Source organism: Vipera berus, assembly GCF_964194415.1.
Source record: "Vipera berus genome assembly, chromosome: 3".
NCBI lineage: Eukaryota > Metazoa > Chordata > Lepidosauria > Squamata > Viperidae > Vipera > Vipera berus.
Window position 1 is genome coordinate 32,246,738 of NC_138204.1, and position 20,502 is coordinate 32,267,239.

Here is a 20,502-nt window from a genome sequence, read left to right on the forward strand (position 1 = left end):
TCTGTCTCTTTTGATCACTAAAACCTATCCTGGACAGTAAGGAAATTTGGAACAATATAAGTTTAATGCTCATTGATAAGTGAGATGAAATCTGTATCCCCATATAGTTGTCCAGCTTTCTGGGAAGGCAAAACTCATACGAAACCAGCCATCAGATTTTATTATCTTTTGCTTGGTTCCAGGACCATCCAAGAGATGGTTCATTTGGTTTTGGCTTAGTGTGATGCCTAAACCAAATCTGTATTAGGTAAACCCAGCTAACACTATAATGAAAATAAAGGTGAACATCTGGGAAAGGCATAAGGAAGTTTCAAAATTCAAGAAGGTAAGAAAGTATATACATTAATTCTACTTAAAAAAAAAAGTCCTACTCATCTCCATTCTTAATGGTTACCCAGCTAGGTGGCAATATCTAACTGACTTTGTTTCATCTTGAAAGCTACCGGTAAGTTTATTAATACTTGGATGGGAGATTTCCAGAGAATATTGGAGTTGAAAGCTAAACTGAGAAATAAAAAAAAATCATGGAAGTGGACAGCAGTAAAACATTTTCATATTGTTGTCAAAGCAACTATATTGATGAAATCACCAGAAGTCAAGCTTGACTAGAAGAAGAAAAATGTACCTTTATCTGAATGGCTTGCTCTGATCTGTAGAGGAGCTTCCTTCTCCCAAAAGGCCTCCTCACTTGTCTTTCACAATCCATCATTGTGCTTATCCTCTGTTCTGTAGATTAATTTTATCGTCAGAACTCACCTGGCTTGCCTTTCTTTTTTCTCTCTTAGAATTTGGTGGTAATGTTCTTGCATAAAGTCACAACATACCCAATTTCATATAATTCTTGAATACAAATTCAGCCCTTGGTTATTCATTCTATGCACACTTTTCACAGATTATGTTAAACGTAGTGAAGCAGCACTATGGCAAATTAAATATTATGAATACTATAGAAAAGAAAGAACTTGGATCCCATTGTGATTCAGCAGATTTCACATTCTTAAGATATCTATTCTTGAATACCCTGTCCTCAATAACTACATGACTAGTAGCTCTTACCTGGAGGTAAGTTCTCCCCAATGAGTCTCAAGCTTCCTTTGCCGTCTACTTTTACTGTTATGTATAACAGTATATTTTAATGAAGGGGTTGCATATCTAGATAATTATAGGTAAGCAAATCTATGTTTCCAACAACATTCCAAGGTAAATAACTGCAGAAAACAGAATATTTTGAACTTTGGGTTTACGGGCGGTCTTGTCAATGTTATCTGGGAGGAGTTTGATTCTGTGACCCCTGATGAAGTGGACAGGATTATGGGGAGGCTGAGCTCCACCACATGTTTATTGGACCCGTGCCCTTCCTGGCTGGTTTATGCAGCTAGGGAGAGGACACGAGGCTGGTTCCAGGCGGTGATATCTGCTTCTTTGAGTGAGGGTAATTTCCCCACCGTCTTGAAGGAGGCGGTGGTGAGACCCCTCCTCAAGAAGCCAGCCTTGGACCCAGCTGTGTTGAACAACTTTCGTCCAGTCTCCAACCTTCGCTTTCTTGCGAAGGTTGTTGAGAGTGTGGTGGCGCATCAGCTCCCTCTGGTCCTGGATGAAGCGGATTATCTGGATCCGTACCAATCGGGTTTCAGGCCCGGGTACAGCACGGAGACGGCATTGGTCGCTCTGGTGAATGATCTCTGGAGGGCTCGGGATAGGGGATGTTCCTCTGTCCTAGTCCTATTAGACCTCTCAGCGGCTTTCGATACCATCGACCATGGTATCCTGCTGCGGCGTCTCAGGGGATTGGGAGTGGGAGGCACGGTTCTTCGGTGGTTCTCCTCCTATCTCCTGGGACGTTCGCAGTCGGTGTTGGCAGGGGGGCAGAGATCGGCCCCTAGGTCTCTCGTTTGTGGAGTTCCTCAGGGGTCGGTTCTCTCGCCTCTCCTGTTCAACATCTACATGAAACCGCTGGGTGAGATCATTCATGGTTTTGGAGTTGGGTATCATCAATATGCTGATGATACCCAACTTTTTATTTCGACCCCAAACCACCCCAGTGATGCCCTCGCTGTGATGTCCCGTTGCCTGGAGGCGGTTCGGGTCTGGATGGGGAGGAACAGACTTCAACTCAACCCTGACAAGACTGAGTGGCTGTACATTCCGGCATCCCGGGACATTCAAAATGTTCCATCTCTTTTTATGGGGGGTGAGTCTTTACCCCCCGTGGATAGGGCGCGCAACTTGGGAGTCCTCCTAGATTCGCGGCTTACCTTAGAAGATCATATAGTAGCCGTGACTAGGGGGGCTTTCGCTCAGGTTCGCCTGGTGCGTCAGTTGCGGCCCTATCTAGACCGGGAGGCCTTGTGTACGGTCACTCATGCGCTCGTGACCTCTCGTCTTGACTACTGCAATGCTCTCTACATGGGGCTTCCCTTGAAGACCACTCGGAGGCTCCAACTGGTACAGAATGCGGCCGCGAGAGTTGTCTTGGGAGTTTCCCGGTACTCCCATGTTACACCTTTGCTCCGCGAGCTGCATTGGTTACCAGTTGTCTTCTGGGTGAGGTTCAAGGTCTTAGTGATGGTTTTTAAGTCCTTACATGGCATGGGTCCGGAATACCTCGGTGACCACCTGCTGCCGTCGTCAACTCCCCTCCGCCCTGTGCGTTCCCACAGAGAGGGCCTCCTCAGGGTGCCTCCGGTCAGAGAATGCCGGCTGGTGGCCCCCAGGGGGAGGGCCTTCTCTGTGGGCGCCCCGGCTCTGTGGAATCAACTGCCGGTTGAGCTCCGGATGGCACCGGATCTCCGCTCCTTCCGGCGCGGGTTAAAGACCCACTTATTCGAACAAGCTGGCCTGGCCTGATGGGGAGTTAATTTAGGGTTTTAAATATTTGTATATTTTATTGTTTTATTTTGGGCATTAATTTAATTCTATTTTAACTTTTGTATTTTTGTATTTTTATTATATGCCCTGTTCACCGCCCTGAGTCCTTCGGGAGAAGGGCGGTATAAAAATTTAATAAAACTAAACTAAACTAAACTTGCTTCCTGAATTCCTTTGGCAATTGATGCTGATAAACAAAGAATAGGTATTAAAAGGATTTGAAGAATAGATGTTGACCAAACACATCTCAAATATTTGGTTTTTCCAGATATCATTTCATAAGTCCCAGATAAAACTTGAGTTTTTCAAAGAAGTCTAGGCATATTAACAGTGGATTCATAATTCACAATAAAATATTATTTGACTTAAGGTTATAGGAATAGAATAGAATAGAATAGAATAGAATAGAATAGAATAGAATAGAATAGAATAGAATAGAATAGAATAGAATAGAATAGAATAGAATAGAATAGAATAGAATAGAATAGAATAGAATAGAAGCTGGAATGGACCTTGAAGGTCTTCTAGTCCAGCCATTGCTGAAGCAGGAGAACCTATACCAGTGATGGCAAACCTTTTAGAGACTGAGTGCCCAACGTGCAACCCAAAACCCACTTATGTATCGTTGGGTGACAGGAGGCATGGCCCATTGGGTAGGTGTGGCCAATTGGGTGGGCATAGCCCATTGGGTGGGCATGGCTGCAGTGGTAATGGCAGACTGGGTGGGACTAAGAGTTCAATCAATTCCAACTTTGCGAGATCTTTTTTTTCCCTGTGAGAAGTTGAAATTGATTCACTGATTGAACTTTTTTTTTTTTGCACACGGCGCTGGAGGCCTAAAGCCAAAAGGTTTTATAAAACCCCACTGAAGGCCTAGGACTGAGGCAACAGCACATGTGCCCACAGAGAGAGCTCAGCATGCCACCTGTGGCACACATGCCATAGGTTCACCACCATGGACCTATACCATTTCAGACAAGTGACTGTCTAGTGTCTCTTCTTAAAAACCTCCAGTGATAGAGCACCCACGATTTCTGAAGGCAAGCTGTTCCACTGATTAATTGTCCTCACTGTTAGGAAGTTTCTCCTTAGTTCTAGGTTGCTTCTCTCCTTGACTAGTTTCCATCCATTGCTTCTTGACCTGCTTTCAGGTGCTTTGGACAATAGCTTGACTCCCTCTTGTTTGTGGCAGCCCCTGAGATATTGGAACACTGCTATCATGTCACCCCTCACACTTCTCTTCATTAAACTATACATACCCAATTCCAGCAACCGTTCCCTATATGTTTTAGCCTCCAGTCCCCCAATCATCTTTGCTGCTCTTCTCTGTACCCTTTCTAAAGTCTCAACATCTTTTTTACATTGTGGTGACCAAAACTGGATGCAGTATTCCAGGTGTGGCCTTACCAAGGCATTGTAAAGTGGTATTAGTACTTCATGTGATCTTGATTCTATCCCTCTGTTAATGCAGCCTAGCACTGTGTTGGCTTTTTTGGCAGCTGCAGCACACTGCTGGCTCAAATTGAAGTGATTGTCTACTAGGACTCTGAGATCCCTCTCACAGTTACTACTATTGAGCAAGGTACCACCTATACTATACCTGTGCATTTGATTTTTCCTGCCTAAATGTAGAACCTTTCTTTTTTCACCATTGAATTTCATTTTGTTAGATAGCGCCTGTTAGAGATTAAACTTGATTTGGGTGACAATATTATATAATGGAGTAAAAGCACCTTTAAGGAGTTAAACGGCCTAAGGGTGTGGCTGTAATTATTCCACATAAAAGAGAGTTAGATGTTACACGTAGTTGCTCTTGTATATGTGTTTGATGTTAGTGTTTGGATACCTCTTGTTCTCTTGTTTGCTAACTTGATATTTATTCTCTCAAGAACCAACTGCTTGCTACAGTGTATATTGTTTTTGATATTGGTAAGCAGCTTTTGTATTTTGATACTATGTTTTTTATGGACTGACTTTTATGTGCATGATACTGGATTGATACTTGGACTATTTCTTACTGTGTTTCTTTTTGTTGTCTGAGTAAAAATAAGTTATAAAACTCGTGTTAGTGCATTACTGTTTGCCTAAAAGTCCCAGTACAACTTCCACTGTGTATTAATAATACTCTGTTAAACAAACCATTTTTTCAACAACATATTCTAACATTGGTTATGGGCCCAGATCCAGTGTGGTGCTGAGGACAGGCACAGTATTGTATTTATATTTCCTAACTGAGTTTTCAAATTCAGACAATGGCGCAAGGACTATTCAATCCATTCTGCATTACCCGGCTTAATGGGTCAAACTACGTATCCTGGTCTACACAATGTAGTTTGCTATTACAAAATCAAGGTCTTTGGAAAATAGTCCATAATCCTCCTGATGTAACTGCCTGGGATCCAACTAATGAAGAAGATAACAAGAAGATTGTAGACTTCAATAAAGACAATGATAAGGCTTTATCTATCATTGGGCTAACATTAGGAGACCAACAGCTAGTCCATGTGCGTGGAGAAGAATCTGCTGCTAAATGTTGGGCTAAGTTGAAAAAGATTTTTGTTCGGGACAGTGTTGGTGCTCATATAAATCTTACCAGAAAGCTATTTAGAGCTAGACTGGAAAAGAATGGCGATATGTTAGCTCACCTTAACTTTATAAAAGCAACTTTGTTGGAACTGCAAGAAAAAGAACTTATTTTCTCAGAGCTTCACCAGGTTTACATCATTTTATCATCATTGGATGAGAGCTACGATGCATTTGTATCGTCCTTGGAGGTTTTGTCCAAAGAAGACCTAACTGTTTCTTCAATAACTGGAAGGTTGTTGGAAGAATCAAGATGTCGTATGGAGAGAAAACAGTTGAGAGAGCCATTGCAACAAGAAATACAGAAGACTGAATCTGCTTATATTTTAAGGAAATGCTTTAATTGTGGATTAAAGGGACATATTGCTAAGTTTTGTCAGAATAGTAATTGTCAGAGAAAGGAAAGCCATAGAAAGAATAAAAAGCTGATTAATGTAGCTGTAGCTAATAGAATTACTAATAACCACAATTGGTGGGTGGTAGATAGTGGAGCTACACATTGTATTTCAAAAATAAAAAGGGATTTTGAGAATATAAGGTCTAGTAAAAATATATTTCTATGGCTAATGGCTGGAGAGTCAAGGTCTCTGGAGAGGGTAAGGTTTACTGTTCATTTTTAAAACAAAATTTGGAAATGCTATATGTTCCCAGATGTGATTATAATTTATTATCAGTTAAGGTATTATTGGAAGCAGGTTTTAAAGTTACTTTCCAAGGGGAGGAATGTCTTATTCAAAAGAATGAAGTGAACTTAATAGCTAATATGAAAGACGGTTTGTTTGTAATTAGCAATGATCCTATTATAATGGCTACTACTTGTACAAATCAAAAACCACATGATGAATGTATTCATTTATTACATAGAAGATTGGGTCATGTGAATTTTAATACACTAAAAAGAACTGTAGCTTTGTCTAATGGGTTTAAGTTAAAGGCTTGTAAGAAATATCTGCAGTGTAATGTATGTGGTAGAGAAAAGAGCAGGGCAGCACCAGCTAATAGGTTAGATGGATTTAAAACCACAACTCCATTAGAACTGGTATTTATGGATTTGATAGGTCCTATGAAACCCAGTTTAGGGGGTGCTTGCTACATATTAAATATTCTAGACCATTATAGCAGATATGGGTTCTGTTATCTCCTTACGTCAAAAACTGAAACTATACAAACAATATCTAATTGGCTCAAGTTTGTACAAAGGAAAACTCAGTTAAATGTAAAAACCATAATAACAGACAATGGAACTGAGTTTGTTAATAAACAGTTCAATGAGCTGTTAGTTTCAGAGGGAATAGAGCATAGACGTACAGCTCCTTATAGACCTCAGCATAATGCATTTGTTGAACGGAGGGGCCAAACATTGCAAGCTATGATTAGATCTATGATTGAAGATTCTGGTTTACCTGATAGCTTATGGGGAGAAGCAGCAAAATGTGCTAATCATATTTTAAACAATGTGGTTAGTTCAGCTACAGGTAAAATTCCTTATACCTTATGGTATAAGAGAAAACCAAATCTTAGTTATATTCACACATTTGGGACACCTGCTTGGGTACATATTCCAAGTTCAATAAGAAATAAAGGAGAACATAGAGCTAAACAATTATTTTTTGTTGGCTATGAGTTAAACCATAAGTCTTATCGGTTCTGGGAGAAAGGTACTAAAAACATTTATTGTAGTTCTAGCGCTGTTTTTCAAGAACAGTCAGGCTGGGAAAGGGTAGAAGATATTGTATATATTCCTCAACAAGATTTAACTAACTCCTCAAATGAAAGTGATAAAGAAGAGGAGGAACCTGCTAGAGAGATCAAACAAGAACCACTGATAGTGGAGACAGGAGAGGAAGAAGATAATAATGTAAATGTACCTATAAGTCCAATAATTCTCAGAAGGTCTAACAGGGAAAGACGACAGCCTGATCGTTTCGAGGCAGGTTTAATTTGTCAAATAGACATTGAACCTTCTAATGTTGAAGAAATAAAAATGTATCCTGAGAATGAAAGAAAGAATTGGAAAGTAGCTATGGATAAAGAAATAAAGTCTTTGCAAGATCTTAATGTTTATCAAGAGGTTAAAATACCTAAAACAGAAAAGTTAATTGGATGTAAATGGGTTTTTAAACTGAAAGAAAGTGTTACAGGAGAGGTAATACATAAAGCAAGATTAGTTGCTCAAGGATTTGCACAGAATAATAGTGATTATGATGAAGTATTTTCCCCAACGTTAAGAGCTTCCACTCTTAGGGCTGCTTTAGTTTGGGCAGCAAATAAGAATTATAGTATAAAACATGTAGATATTGAAACTGCTTATTTGCATGCAACATTAAACCATGATATATATATGAAAGTTCCATCAGGAATAGAAAGTAAGGTAGGGTACTGTTGGAAACTGAATAAGAGTTTGTATGGTTTAAAACAGTCAGGTTATGAGTGGAATAGATGTTTAGTAAAAGAGTTAAATAGTTTGGGATTTAAAGCTAATATTGCAGATCCTTGTTTATTTATAAAACAGCAAAATAGTGAATTATCATTGTTATTATTATTCACTGATGATATTGCTATTATAGCAAAAGATGAAACAGAAACTGAAAGAATAATTTCAGGGTTAAAAGGAAAATTTAGAGTAAAAGATCTAGGAGCTATTAGTCATTATCTAGGGCTGGATATTGTCAGGACTAGTAAAGGATTTAAACTGTCTCAAGCTAAGAAAATTAATGGTTTGCTGAAACGTTATAATATGGAAAACTGTAAACCAGTAAAAACACCTATGGTTCAAGGTTTTGAGAGTTCAGCAGATAACAGCAATGTCTTTGATAAAAAGATATATCAATCATTAATAGGCAGCTTGATGTATTTATGTAACTGGTCAAGACCTGACATAGCATTTACAGTTAATCATTTAGCTAGATATTGTGAGAATCCTACAACCAGATGTTGGCAAGGTGCGAAAAGAGTTTTAAGATATTTGAAGCACACCATACATTATTCTCTATATCTAGAGCCAACAAAGGAATTGGAACTAAAAGCATTTGCAGATGCTAGTTTTGCATCTGATACTGTAACCAGGAAATCCACTTCAGGATTGGTTGTATTATTGGGAAACGCTTTAGTAGGATGGAGGTCTAACAGACAGAAGCATATAAGCTTATCAACAACTGAATCCGAATTTTCTTGTTTATCTTTATTATGTACTGAGCTATTGGTATGGAAACAATTATTGTTTGATATGGGTTTAAATTGTAATGAACCAATAAAAGTGTATGAAGACAATCAAGCAGCTATAAAATTAGCAACTAATGCTGCAGTGAAAACTAGATCAAAACATACGGATCTACGGTATCTAAATGTCAGACAATGTGTTAAAGATAATTTGATTAAACTGGAATATTGTGCAACTGAAGATAATATTGCTGACCAGTTTACTAAAGCTCAGGGTGCTATAAAGCATAAATCTGTTTGTGATATGTGTAATTTGAGATTGTAAAAATATATGTATAATATGCCACCCAAAAGGGGAGATTGTTAGAGATTAAACTTGATTTGGGTGACAATATTATATAATGGAGTAAAAGCACCTTTAAGGAGTTAAACGGCCTAAGGGTGTGGCTGTAATTATTCCACATAAAAGAGAGTTAGATGTTACACGTAGTTGCTCTTGTATATGTGTTTGATGTTAGTGTTTGGATACCTCTTGTTCTCTTGTTTGCTAACTTGATATTTATTCTCTCAAGAACCAACTGCTTGCTACAGTGTATATTGTTTTTGATATTGGTAAGCAGCTTTTGTATTTTGATACTATGTTTTTTATGGACTGACTTTTATGTGCATGATACTGGATTGATACTTGGACTATTTCTTACTGTGTTTCTTTTTGTTGTCTGAGTAAAAATAAGTTATAAAACTCGTGTTAGTGCATTAAGGTAAAGGTAAAGGTTCCCCCGCACATGCGTGCTAGTCGTTTCCGACTCTAGGGGCCGGTGCTCATCTCCGTTTCATAGCCGAAGAGCCAGCGCTTGTCCGAGGACGTCTCCGTGGTCATGTGGCCGGCATGACTAGACGCTACTGTTTGCCTAAAAGTCCCAGTACAACTTCCACTGTGTATTAATAATACTCTGTTAAACAAACCATTTTTTCAACAACATATTCTAACAGCGCCCAGTGTTCGAGTCTGTCCAGATCCTCCTGTTTTTTAAGCCTATCTTCTGGAGTATTGGCTATTCCTGCCAGCTTGGTGTCGTCTGCAAATTTGATGAGTTCCCCATCTATCCCCTCATCCAAATCATTGATGAAGATGTTGAAGAGCACTGGGCCCAGAACAGAGCCCTGGGGCACCCCACTACACACTTCCTTCCATGTAGATGCAGTTCCATTGAGGACCACACACTGAGTACGGCCTGTCAGCCAGCTACGAATCCATCTGGTGGTGATGCTGTCTAACTCACATTTTTCTATCTTATCAAGTAGTAGGTTGTGATCTACTTTATCAAACGCCTTACTGAAGTCCAAGTAAATTATATCTACAGCATTCCTCTGGTCCACTAATTTTGTCACTTGGTCAAAGAATGCAATAAGATTTGTCCAGCATGATCTGTTTTTGACAAACCCATGTTGACTTTTAGTGATGACTTTGTTTGCATCAAAGTGTTCGCTGATTTGTTGTTTGATTATCTTTTCCAGAATTTTCCCAGGTATTGAGGTCAGGCTGATAGGTCTGTAGTTTCCTGGATCTATTTTTTTCCCTTTTTTGAAGATGGGAACTATATCAGCTCTCTTCCAGTCCTCTGGTAGTTTCCCAGTGCTCCAGGATCTTTGAAAAATATAGTTCAGTGGTTCTGAGATCACGTCTGCCAGTTCCTTGAGAACCTTGGGGTGTAATCCATCTGGTCCTGGTGATTTGAACTTGTCTAGGCTGGACAGGTGCTCACTTACCATTTTCTTGCCTATCTTAACTTGCGTTTCTATTCTGTTTTTTATGGCACTGGTTTTGGTAGGTTGGACTGTTTTTTTTCCCTTTTGTGTAAAGACAGATGCAAAAAACAAGTTAAAAAGTTCTGCTTTCTCCCTGTTGCTTGTCACCTTCTTGCCACTTTCCCCCACTAATGGACCAATAATTTCCTTAACTTTTTTCTTGTTTTTTATATATGTTGAAAGAAGCTGTTTTTGTTATTTTTGACTTTGGTCGCAAGCCTTAGTTCATTTTGAGCCTTAGCTTCCCTCACTTCATCTTTGCAGGCACGGGCTATTTGCTGATATTCTACCTTAGTTATGTGCCCCTCTTTCCAATTCTTATACTTGTCCTTTTTATCTTTCAATTTATCAGACAGTTCTTTATGCAGCCATGCTGGTTTCTTTTGAGAGCTGTTATTTTTCTTCTTTGTTGGTATTGTGCTAGACTGGGCCTTTATTATCTCACTTTTCAAAATTTCCCAAACTTCTTGAGTTGTTTTCCCCTTTAGGATTCTCATCCATGGAATTCTTCCCAAGGTCTCTCCAAGTTTATTGAAATTAGCTCTTTTAAAATCTTTGATTTTTCCTGCCTAAATATAAAACTTTGCTTTTCTCCATATTAAAATTCATTTTGTTGAATAGGGCCCATTGTTCAAGTTTGTCAAGATCTTTTTGGGTTCTGAGCTTCCCTTCTGGGGGGTTGGCTATTCCTGCCAGTTTAGTGTCATCATTATAGGAAAACCTATAATGAGGTGCATTTCTGTGTTAACTGAGTTCAGACATTGCACAAAGCCATAAAAAAAATGTTGAGTGAACTTAAGATACTATGCTACATTTAGTTTAAGGTAAGCAAAAGCATACTCACACAATGACACCATGGAAGACTGACCTTTCCATAGAATGGTTTCTAGTCACAAAATGTCCATTTACCAAAAGGCTGTCTCTGCAAATTATTGCAAATAAATCTGATATCAAATTCTGGTTCTTCACTCTGTGGCATGTCAATTTGATATCTACTTTTTATTTTTCAAATGCTCTTTAAAAATTTACAGAGACAGAGAACCTGGTGAACATCAAGGAAAGGACCTGAGGACACTCTGGCACCCATGGGGACAATGTTACTTAGTATATTATGCCAGTCCAATCATTGTGACCAATCTTTATGGCTAAATGCAATACACAAGCCACCATTATCTGTGTACATGCATCAAATTATGCTACTGTTTGCATAACCATCATTTATTGTCTAAGTTATAGTTGGCTGGATTTGCATTTTTTATTCCTAGTATTTTCCTGACAAACAATATATTGCAATTAATAACCACCATTATTAGGGTTAATATGAATGTGTATATGCAGTTTTCTTGGCAAGAGTTTGAAAATGGTTTGCCATTGCCTCCCTCCTAGGGCTAAGAGAGAGTGACTGGTCCAAAGTCTCTCAGTTGGCTTCATGCCTAAGGCAGGACTAGAACTCACAGTTTCCCACTTTCTAGCCCAGTGCTTTATTTACCACACCAAACTGACTCTCACTGAGGTTACTATTAAGTTATAAACAAACAAGCAAAGTACATTAGGGCTTAGCATTTTGTGCAGACATGTTCACTGTAACGTCAGCACTGTATATGCATGGGTAACTACTCTGACAGAGTTAAGAATAACTTATTCCCTCTATGTATTCAGAGAGTGGGTGCATCTTGCATATTTTTAGCATGTGTAAGCTTAAACAATATGAAGGAACTGAAAAAGGATCACTTTCTTTTCCAAAACCCATTTGTGGATTTTTTTTATTTTTTTAATATTTGTTTGTTTGTTTGTTTAACTGCACAGGTTCTGCCACACATCCAGGTTACTCAATGTAAAACCATGTTTACAAGCTTTGTGAAACGCTAGTGGTATTAGGGCCAATCTAATCTCAGGGTAGGGGGTATAGAATATTACATATCTTCAGTGCTAATGATTAATATACTGATCACATGCACACATTGTACTAAGGCTCAGTACTGTTTGACTGTTTTTTAGCTGAGCAAAATATAGCCTTAATGGTCTGTAAATCCCAATTTACAACTTTGTGTGTTTTATCATTCCAGTTCAGTCAGCAGACTATGCTGTGCTTTAGGAATCAATCCGTGCAGTGGGTGATGTTCCTTAAAAATGGTTCAGGAAAAAAATACTGTACTTTTATTTGGAGATCCTGCATGCATAAATAAACCCCTAGGGAATTAGCTTTGATTACTTGCAAATTATTTTTAACTAGCAATCACTACATTGATTTTCAGCAACTCTTCCTCTTCTTGCTTCTTCTATCTGACTTAAAAAACTGTTTGTTTGAGGGAGCAATTTTAAGTTATTAAGAGGACATTAGATATGGCAGAAATTTCATCACTAACACAATGAAACTAAATTCAATCCACATACATGACTAACTGAGCCAATGCTTACTGAATTAACCAATGGCATAACGTACTGAGCCAAGAACTACCGTAGCTAGTTACATTTTAGATTAATCTGCTGTTTGAACCCAGCTCTTCCATGAAAGCCAGTGAGATACGTTGGACCTCAACTCCTACCATCTCCATATATATATTACCAGTTAATCTCCAGCACATTAGGAAGGTGCTGGGAAAGTCATGCTCTGTTTCACAAAATCATCAACAGATTTACTAATAACAGGCATTGTTTTTGAGCCATCTGCTTTCTCTGCTGTGCCAAAATTAAGAGAGGAAAACACCTTAAAAATAATTCTGATAGATACTAGCTGAGATTCTAAATTTACTCCCGTCAGAAGGGGGAATGGGGTGTGGGGAAAACAACTTTAACCAACTTCTCCCTGGAAACCTTTGCTCCCCCAAAATCTCCTCCCAAAGGTTTTGGGGGCGGCACCTACATCAAAGCTGCAGGGGAGCAGGAACACAATTAAGTTCTTTCTTATCCTGCGTTAATAGAATTATTTTCTGAATCTTAGACCAAGTAGGAAATTACAATGACTCACCTGTTCAAGACAGGATTCAAGACACTGTTTTCATCTACCTGAAATAGAGAGGTGTCAGCTGTTTTTTTGCCTTCTATAATGTTGCTGCAAAACACCAGGAACCCAGAGAGTGATGGGGGAAATATGAATGTAATGAATATAATAGATATTAAAGTGAGTTCCTTGAACTGCATATTTCTTGCTGGTTTTATATCTTTTCTTTGTCTTGCATATGGAACAGTTTGTGAAAATGCCAACCCAGTTGTTGGCATTATCTGGATTCTATAATTAGCCTCTAGAGCCACAGAAGAGATCGTTTTCAGACCTTGACCCCAATCTAGAACATGTGACACAGTTTTTATTAGAGAGGAAAAATATATACAAATCATTTTCACATCGCCCTCCTCTAAAAAACATCATCTCTTCAAGAAAAGATTGTGGCATCAAGGAAGGAGCAACAACCAACCTAAGGCCTTTCTCTAGGATGGTTTTACAGTTTAAAAAACTTATCTCTTCCAGATGCCTGCTTTTTTCCCTTTTAAGAGCAAAGTCTATGAATACACATTTGTGTTTGTTTCTTAATGCTTTTATAAGAAGAACAAGATCACCATTAAACTTTAAACTGGATTTTTAGCACAAGCTGAGTATTTCTTGCTACTTAGTTGAATCCTCTTTAACATCTCCATGAAGATTGCACTTATAATATTTCAGAGAGAATAAGATCTCCCAGGAAATATCAAAAAAGAAAAACAGATGTTGGGGCGATCGATCAGGACTTAAAGTTTTATGACACTACTGTCAGACATTGATATGATTTCACTCAATATACAGTCTTTTTTCTATTGCTAGATAGTGAGGAGAATCAGCAAAGTCAAATGTCTCCTTGATGTTTAGACTATTTTTATTTAGCTTTTAAAAGAATTATTAGTCACCTTTGCTAAGAATGATCACAAGCTATTTTATACCATAATCACAAAGGCTCCTCAGTAAATATTTGAAACAAATAGATGAAGCCTCAGTGCAGTGTACAGGTTGACATATCTGCCAGCGCAATGCTGTGTAGGAAGTCTGTTAAAAAAAAACAACCCAAATTTTTAAAAGAGATTTCATCCCAACCCTGCTGTCCCATCAAAAGTATTAAGGAAGGTGCATAGGCAGATATTTTTCCTGGATAAGGGATATCTTTACTTGCATTGACTCATGACTCTGATAATTTATCCTTTCCCCCCACTATATTCTACTCAAAGCTGTTTATGGTCTATGTTTATTCCACCCTACACTATAGCTTGTTTTAGCATATTTCTTGAACAACTCATAGTGAGCTGGCTCATAGGTAAGGCTAAAATATAAATCATAGTTTATATATCACAATTGTTGGGTATACACATATATTAAGCTAAAAGTAAACAATTCATGTTAGATTGGTATTAAGGTGTCAGATGTGCATTTATTAGTTCTCTGATAAGACGGCATGTAAGCATCTTTAGCAGTGGTCATAGCATCTGTGTATATTTGCTTTAACTATTATAATTCACTCTATTGCTATTGATTTGGGACCATTCTTGGAACAGTTAGAAGTGAAGTTCAGATATTGAAAATAACCTTTTGGAAACTTTGGGAACACATATATCATTTTAGGGGATTATGATACAAAATAAGCTGGATCATGTTGAAACAGGTCAGACAAACTTTATTCTTAATGCCTAGGTTTTATGCTAGGGAAATGCTGGGATTCCCCATTCCATCCAGCCTTTTCCTAACCAAGTTAAACTTATTTAGAACTTATACCAGAGTTGCTGGGATATCAAGTTCCCATTTTCAACAATTTGGAAGTAGGTCTGGGAGCAACAGTTTTGAAGGCTCAGGTTGCATGCTCCATTTGGTCATGAGTAGACTAGTAAATTTAATAATAAATAATACAACTAACATAAATTAATAACATTATTAAACTGATATGCTGTCTGGAGTCACTGGAAATCAGACAGCATATCAATTTAATAACTTATTACTAATTATGGAATTAGGTCTATTCATTCCAGCATCCTAGATTGCATGGATGCCATATCTGGACTGCAAAAATCCAGATGACAGGATGACAGAATTGAATTTTGATATTTATAATACATAAATACATACTTTGGCCACTAATGTGAAGGAAAGACTCACTGGAGAAGATTGAGGGCAATAGAAGAAGGAGACGACAGAGAATGAGGTGGCTGGATGGAGTCACTGAAGCAGTAGGCATGAGCTTAGATGGACTCCAGAAGATGGTAGTGGACAGGAAGGCCTGGAGTAACGTTGTCCATCACTTTGCAACTAACAACAACAAAAAAAAAATACATATTGGATTTACAAAGCTTCAGGCATCTATAAGTTTAGTAATAGTGAGCAAATGATAAACAACATAAAATTTTGCTATTAAATAACAGAAACTACCATATGATATTTAGTTCTTCACCCTGAGATGCTTAGCCTTTGCTAAAATTTATCCAATTTATTTCTTATATTAGAATAGGAATAACAAAACAACAAAATAACAGAGTTGAAAGGGATCCAAGCCCCTGCTCAGCAGGAAACTCTATACCATTTCAGACAAATGATTGTCCAATCTCACCCACAACTTCTGAAGGAAAGTTGTTCCACTGGTTAGTTGTTCTCATCTGTTAGGAAATTTTTTCTAAATTTTACCTGTAGGGTGGTTTTCTCCTTGATTATTTTCCATCCATTGCTTTTTGTCCTGCCTTCAGATGCTTTGGAGAATAGGTTGACCCCCCTCTTCTTTGTAGCAGCCCCTTAGCCCCTATTGACACTGCTGTTCCAATATAACCAATCAGTTTCTTTGCTGCCCTTTGGTGGTAATCTAGACTTTTCAACCCATTTCTGTTAACTCTAAAATACAATCTGGACAAATAATTGACCCTAAGATATTTTTGGTTATTGTTTTTATAACAGAACTACTAACTACTAACAGCTTTAACATTAATGTCTATACTTTGATAGTTATTTTAATTCTCATCTTTTGCAATGGAAAAATAGTATTTAATTCTATCTATGTCCAGCTTCCTATCATTCTCCCTCTGGGAGCTGACCATGCAGCTATGAGGTGTTCTCAAATCCCTTGAATTCATTGATCAAAACATTTTTCCACAAGCTCAGGGGATAAGTGGTCAATTTCAGTTTGGAATATTTAACTTGCAACCTAATTTGATCCAAGAAAAGAAATACTTCAGAAGAATTCATTCATTCATTCATTCATTCATTCATTCATTCATTCAATAGTCCAAAGACTTTCCATTATCTGAATGCTGAAAACAGTTAAATATATTTTAAAAAATATTGTATAAAATAAAACATAACATTTCAAACTCTAAAAATACTCTTATTTAATGGACTGGTGTGTTTTTGCAAAGGCAAAAATTTCAGGACCAAGCACAGCCTTTGAAAAAGAATATTTCTTGGTCTGGGTGCAACAAATGAAAAAACTTTGACCTATATAGGCGTGATGAACAGATTTATTTCTGAAAGTTAAGGAATATTCTCATGCAGTTTCTGCAATCTGGTGCCACAGAGTTTTGGACCCCAATTTCCAAAATCCCTAGCCAGTATTGCATGCAAGAAATTTGAGGAACTAGAATCTGATACATCAAGAGGAAATTATAAATATAATAAATAAATATTATTATAATATTATAAATATTATAAAGAGAGACAGTTTATGACGTGCTTAATTCCCAGGACTGTAGTAAATTGCATTTCATGAAAGAATGTCAGAAAACACTATTTTGATTTGTGCTGAATTTAACATTGCTCAAAAAAAATTGCACCTGGTTATATGTTTATCTCAGGCTGCTAACTTTTATATAAAAAGCATATCAAAGACCTGTTTTCCGTGGAATTCTGACTACCCAACACAATTTGAGAAAGATTTCTTGAAAAAAGCTGGAGTTCCTCTAAGATAAATATCTAATCATCAAATAATGTCAAATATGCTTTACTAGAATTTAATATTTATGTAATCAAAAGACATGTTATTTATTCCTTAAATCTGAATCAGGCAGGTGGCAACTTAATTTTTTTCAGAGATGTGTAATAAATTCTGATAATCAGTAGTTCAGTAGGACATACTCCACAGCTCCAAAGATAATCTACAATCACATTTCCAGTTACCATAAATGAAGGAGATATTTTTTATATCCTGATTTAATTATTTATTCTAGGACTGCTACATCTGGGCAGATGATCTTTAAATGGCAGTAGAGATTGAGAATTTGTTTTATCTCTTTTCTTTCATCTACTGATCATCCAGACTTTTGTAGGCCAGAATTGGTAGCATTATTTATTATCAAATGAATCAAAGAATGACCTGATAGACTAAAATTTGGCTTATTGTGGTTCAATGTTTATGCGAATCTAGCCCTTGAGGTTAGTTTATGGTTCAATGAGTTGTATGAATCCAGGCCTTAATTCAATTAATCACAAGTTAATGTCTCATGATTTTTAAAACAATGAAATTGAAAAAAATCAGCTGCCTGAAATGCCTTTAGTTAAGAAAGTAAAAAACATTATTAAAAAATTGTTATCCCAAAAGAAAATAAGGATCCAGATTAGTGCATAGTGGATTAGCATATTGCACTAAGCCATCTTGGGGTTGAGTTGTTTCATGCGAACTTATGCATTGTGGATTTGAAGCCATGGTTTGGGCTAGTGAAACATGTTGACCAGATATGGCTTAATCTACAAGACATATTAAGCAAACCATAGATTAAAGGGATGTGTAATCTTAGCTTGTCATAAGATTTCTGTACAGGCCTGATAAATTTTAACTTTTATTATTTAAATATATCATAGTAACAGGGCTTTTTTTCTCATAGAATGCTCAGAACGGAGTTCCGGCACCTTTTTTGGATGGAACCTTGTAGGATAGGCAAGGCGGGTTGTATGACTTGTGTGAGTTCTGGCACCTTTTTCTTTTACAAAAAAAGCACTGCATAGTAACAATAATTATTAAATTGCTCACGTTTTAAAGATATTAAAAGAACAAAGGGGTGAACAGAGAACAGAGTATTCCAGTGAATAGAGTATTCCAGAATTGCCCTTCTTTTTAAATTTTGCTGTGCTGTGGATCCCAATGTGTGATTACTAGAACAAAAAAGTTTAATCAGTCTGCTAACATCCTTCTTCATCTGCAAGTTAAAACTATAAAAAACTTGAATCTCTTTGAGTGGTCTCCAGGCTCTACTGAAATTCTACTAATTAACAATAATAACGAATACTTAGCAATCAGCAAATTAATGAAAGGTCATTAACAAATGTGTGTTTAAGAGGGTTGCATTTTATTGAGGAAATGAAGCCAGCAGTTTATTGAATCTCTATAATTTTTATCAGGCTGAGATTTCTGAAAAAAATCTCAAACGGCAAGAAAGCTTTTAAAAATGAAATGAGAATGCACGCTGCAAAGGTGATGTCCTGTTTAGTGTTTTAACTAGGCTCCCTGTTTGATATTGAAAAAGGGTAATGATTTTTTTTTACATTTTCAATGGAATTTTTTATGTTACTGGATTTTTTTTTAAAAAAAAATGCATTGGTTTCAATTTTAAATAGTTTTACTTTTTCCAGTCAGATTCTAAATACCGGTAAGTAGTCTGTTGCCTATGAAGTTCTACATTTTACAATGCCAAGTTTTAGATGCTGAAAGCAATTCTTTTAGTCAAATATCATTTTGGCTTTTCTCTGAGCTATCAAGATATATGGAAATTAAGCACACACTCAGAGAGAAAGAGAAATAATTAACTAACAAAAGCCTTAAAGTTTCCTTCAAGATGGACTTCAGACGCCACACTGTGGTACAAATGGGATATGATATTGATTTTGACTTTGAGGTGGACAAAGGTTTCTAAAAGTTTCCTAGAATCTCATCTTCATCCAGCAAAAGAAAATTCACTAGACAGAAGAGGGGCTCAGGAAGAAAGCCAGAGGCTGTGTCGATTTTTTTGTACTATAATGCAAATTGCTTCCAGATAAGGCTGAAACCCCAAGTATTGTTATACTATTAGACATTTTGTTCAGCGTAGTGGATTATCTTTTTCAATAATTATGGGAAGGAGCTTTCTGATCAGAACAAGGATGAAGATCTAGATGCTGCTAAATTAGACAGCATGCAGGTAACAATGGCTTAAATGTAGTCATGTGATCCTAAACTCATAAAATGTGAAATGTGTGTTATGGTATCATTATTCAAGCTTTGCCATTTTGTATTTTTATCCCATCACTCACAGGATGGGGTGGGGGTCATATCACAGTATACCTTTTTGTTTTTTAACTTTCCCCTTGTGCAGATGCCTGTGTCTTTATTTCATTATGGGATCCTTTTCCAGCCACATCTTCTGTGAAAGCATGCCTCTCTGAAGCAACAAAAAACTACACTTCCATTTATGGTTAAAACCAGATGATAAGCACATTCTACAAGAAATGGCCATGAATATGCTTTTAAAGCTATTTTAGCCAAGCCAGAAAAAAAGCAGGGTTGCCAAAACATTTTCAGCTGATGACAACAGTGGTGATGTATGTGTATATTTGTGTATGTGGAATGATTTATCTATGCATGTATAGAACATTATGAATTCTGTAAGACTTCTTTGTCATTTATGCATTTACAAACCTTACTTTCATTTTGCTTTTTATTTTTCATTTAAGCTGAAGGCTACAATTGCTTTACTTTTCCATGTACTAAAGATATTTAATTGTTTTGTCACTTTATTTTCAGAGTTTAATATACTTTACAGTATACTCTGGACTATATCTAGTAAGTATATTATGCAATTGCAATCCAAAAATGGTACTTTTCTGTCTTTCTTCTGTTAATCTCAAACATTTTACATGGACTATTGGAGATTACCAATGAGAATATCCTTGCCTTCTGGTTTGATGCCATGTAGAAGTGATGGGACTTTAATTCCCAAAATTAACATAAGAAGTTATGGATTCTGGGAACTGCACTACTGCCTGGTAATTTTGAAAGCTAAATTCTCAACACCTCTGAAAGATTCCCACAGCTGGGACCATATAATTTAGTGTACCAATGTCATTGATTATTGCTCAAGATCAAAGGGATTCTGTGCTTTCCTACCCTTTACAGA

The 20,502-nt window shown here is 37.1% G+C and overlaps 1 long non-coding RNA gene across 1 annotated transcript; it reads right to left on the reverse strand.

Moving 5' to 3' along the window:
• Positions 1-309: 309 nt before the first annotated feature.
• Positions 310-15,524, reverse strand: LOC308667007. The gene is made up of 3 exons (XR_014026210.1): positions 15,503-15,524; positions 13,388-13,425; positions 310-726 (listed from the first exon to the last, which is right to left on the reverse strand). It is a non-coding gene; the product is annotated as an uncharacterized lncRNA (long non-coding RNA).
• Between the last annotated feature and the right edge of the window lie 4,978 nt (positions 15,525-20,502).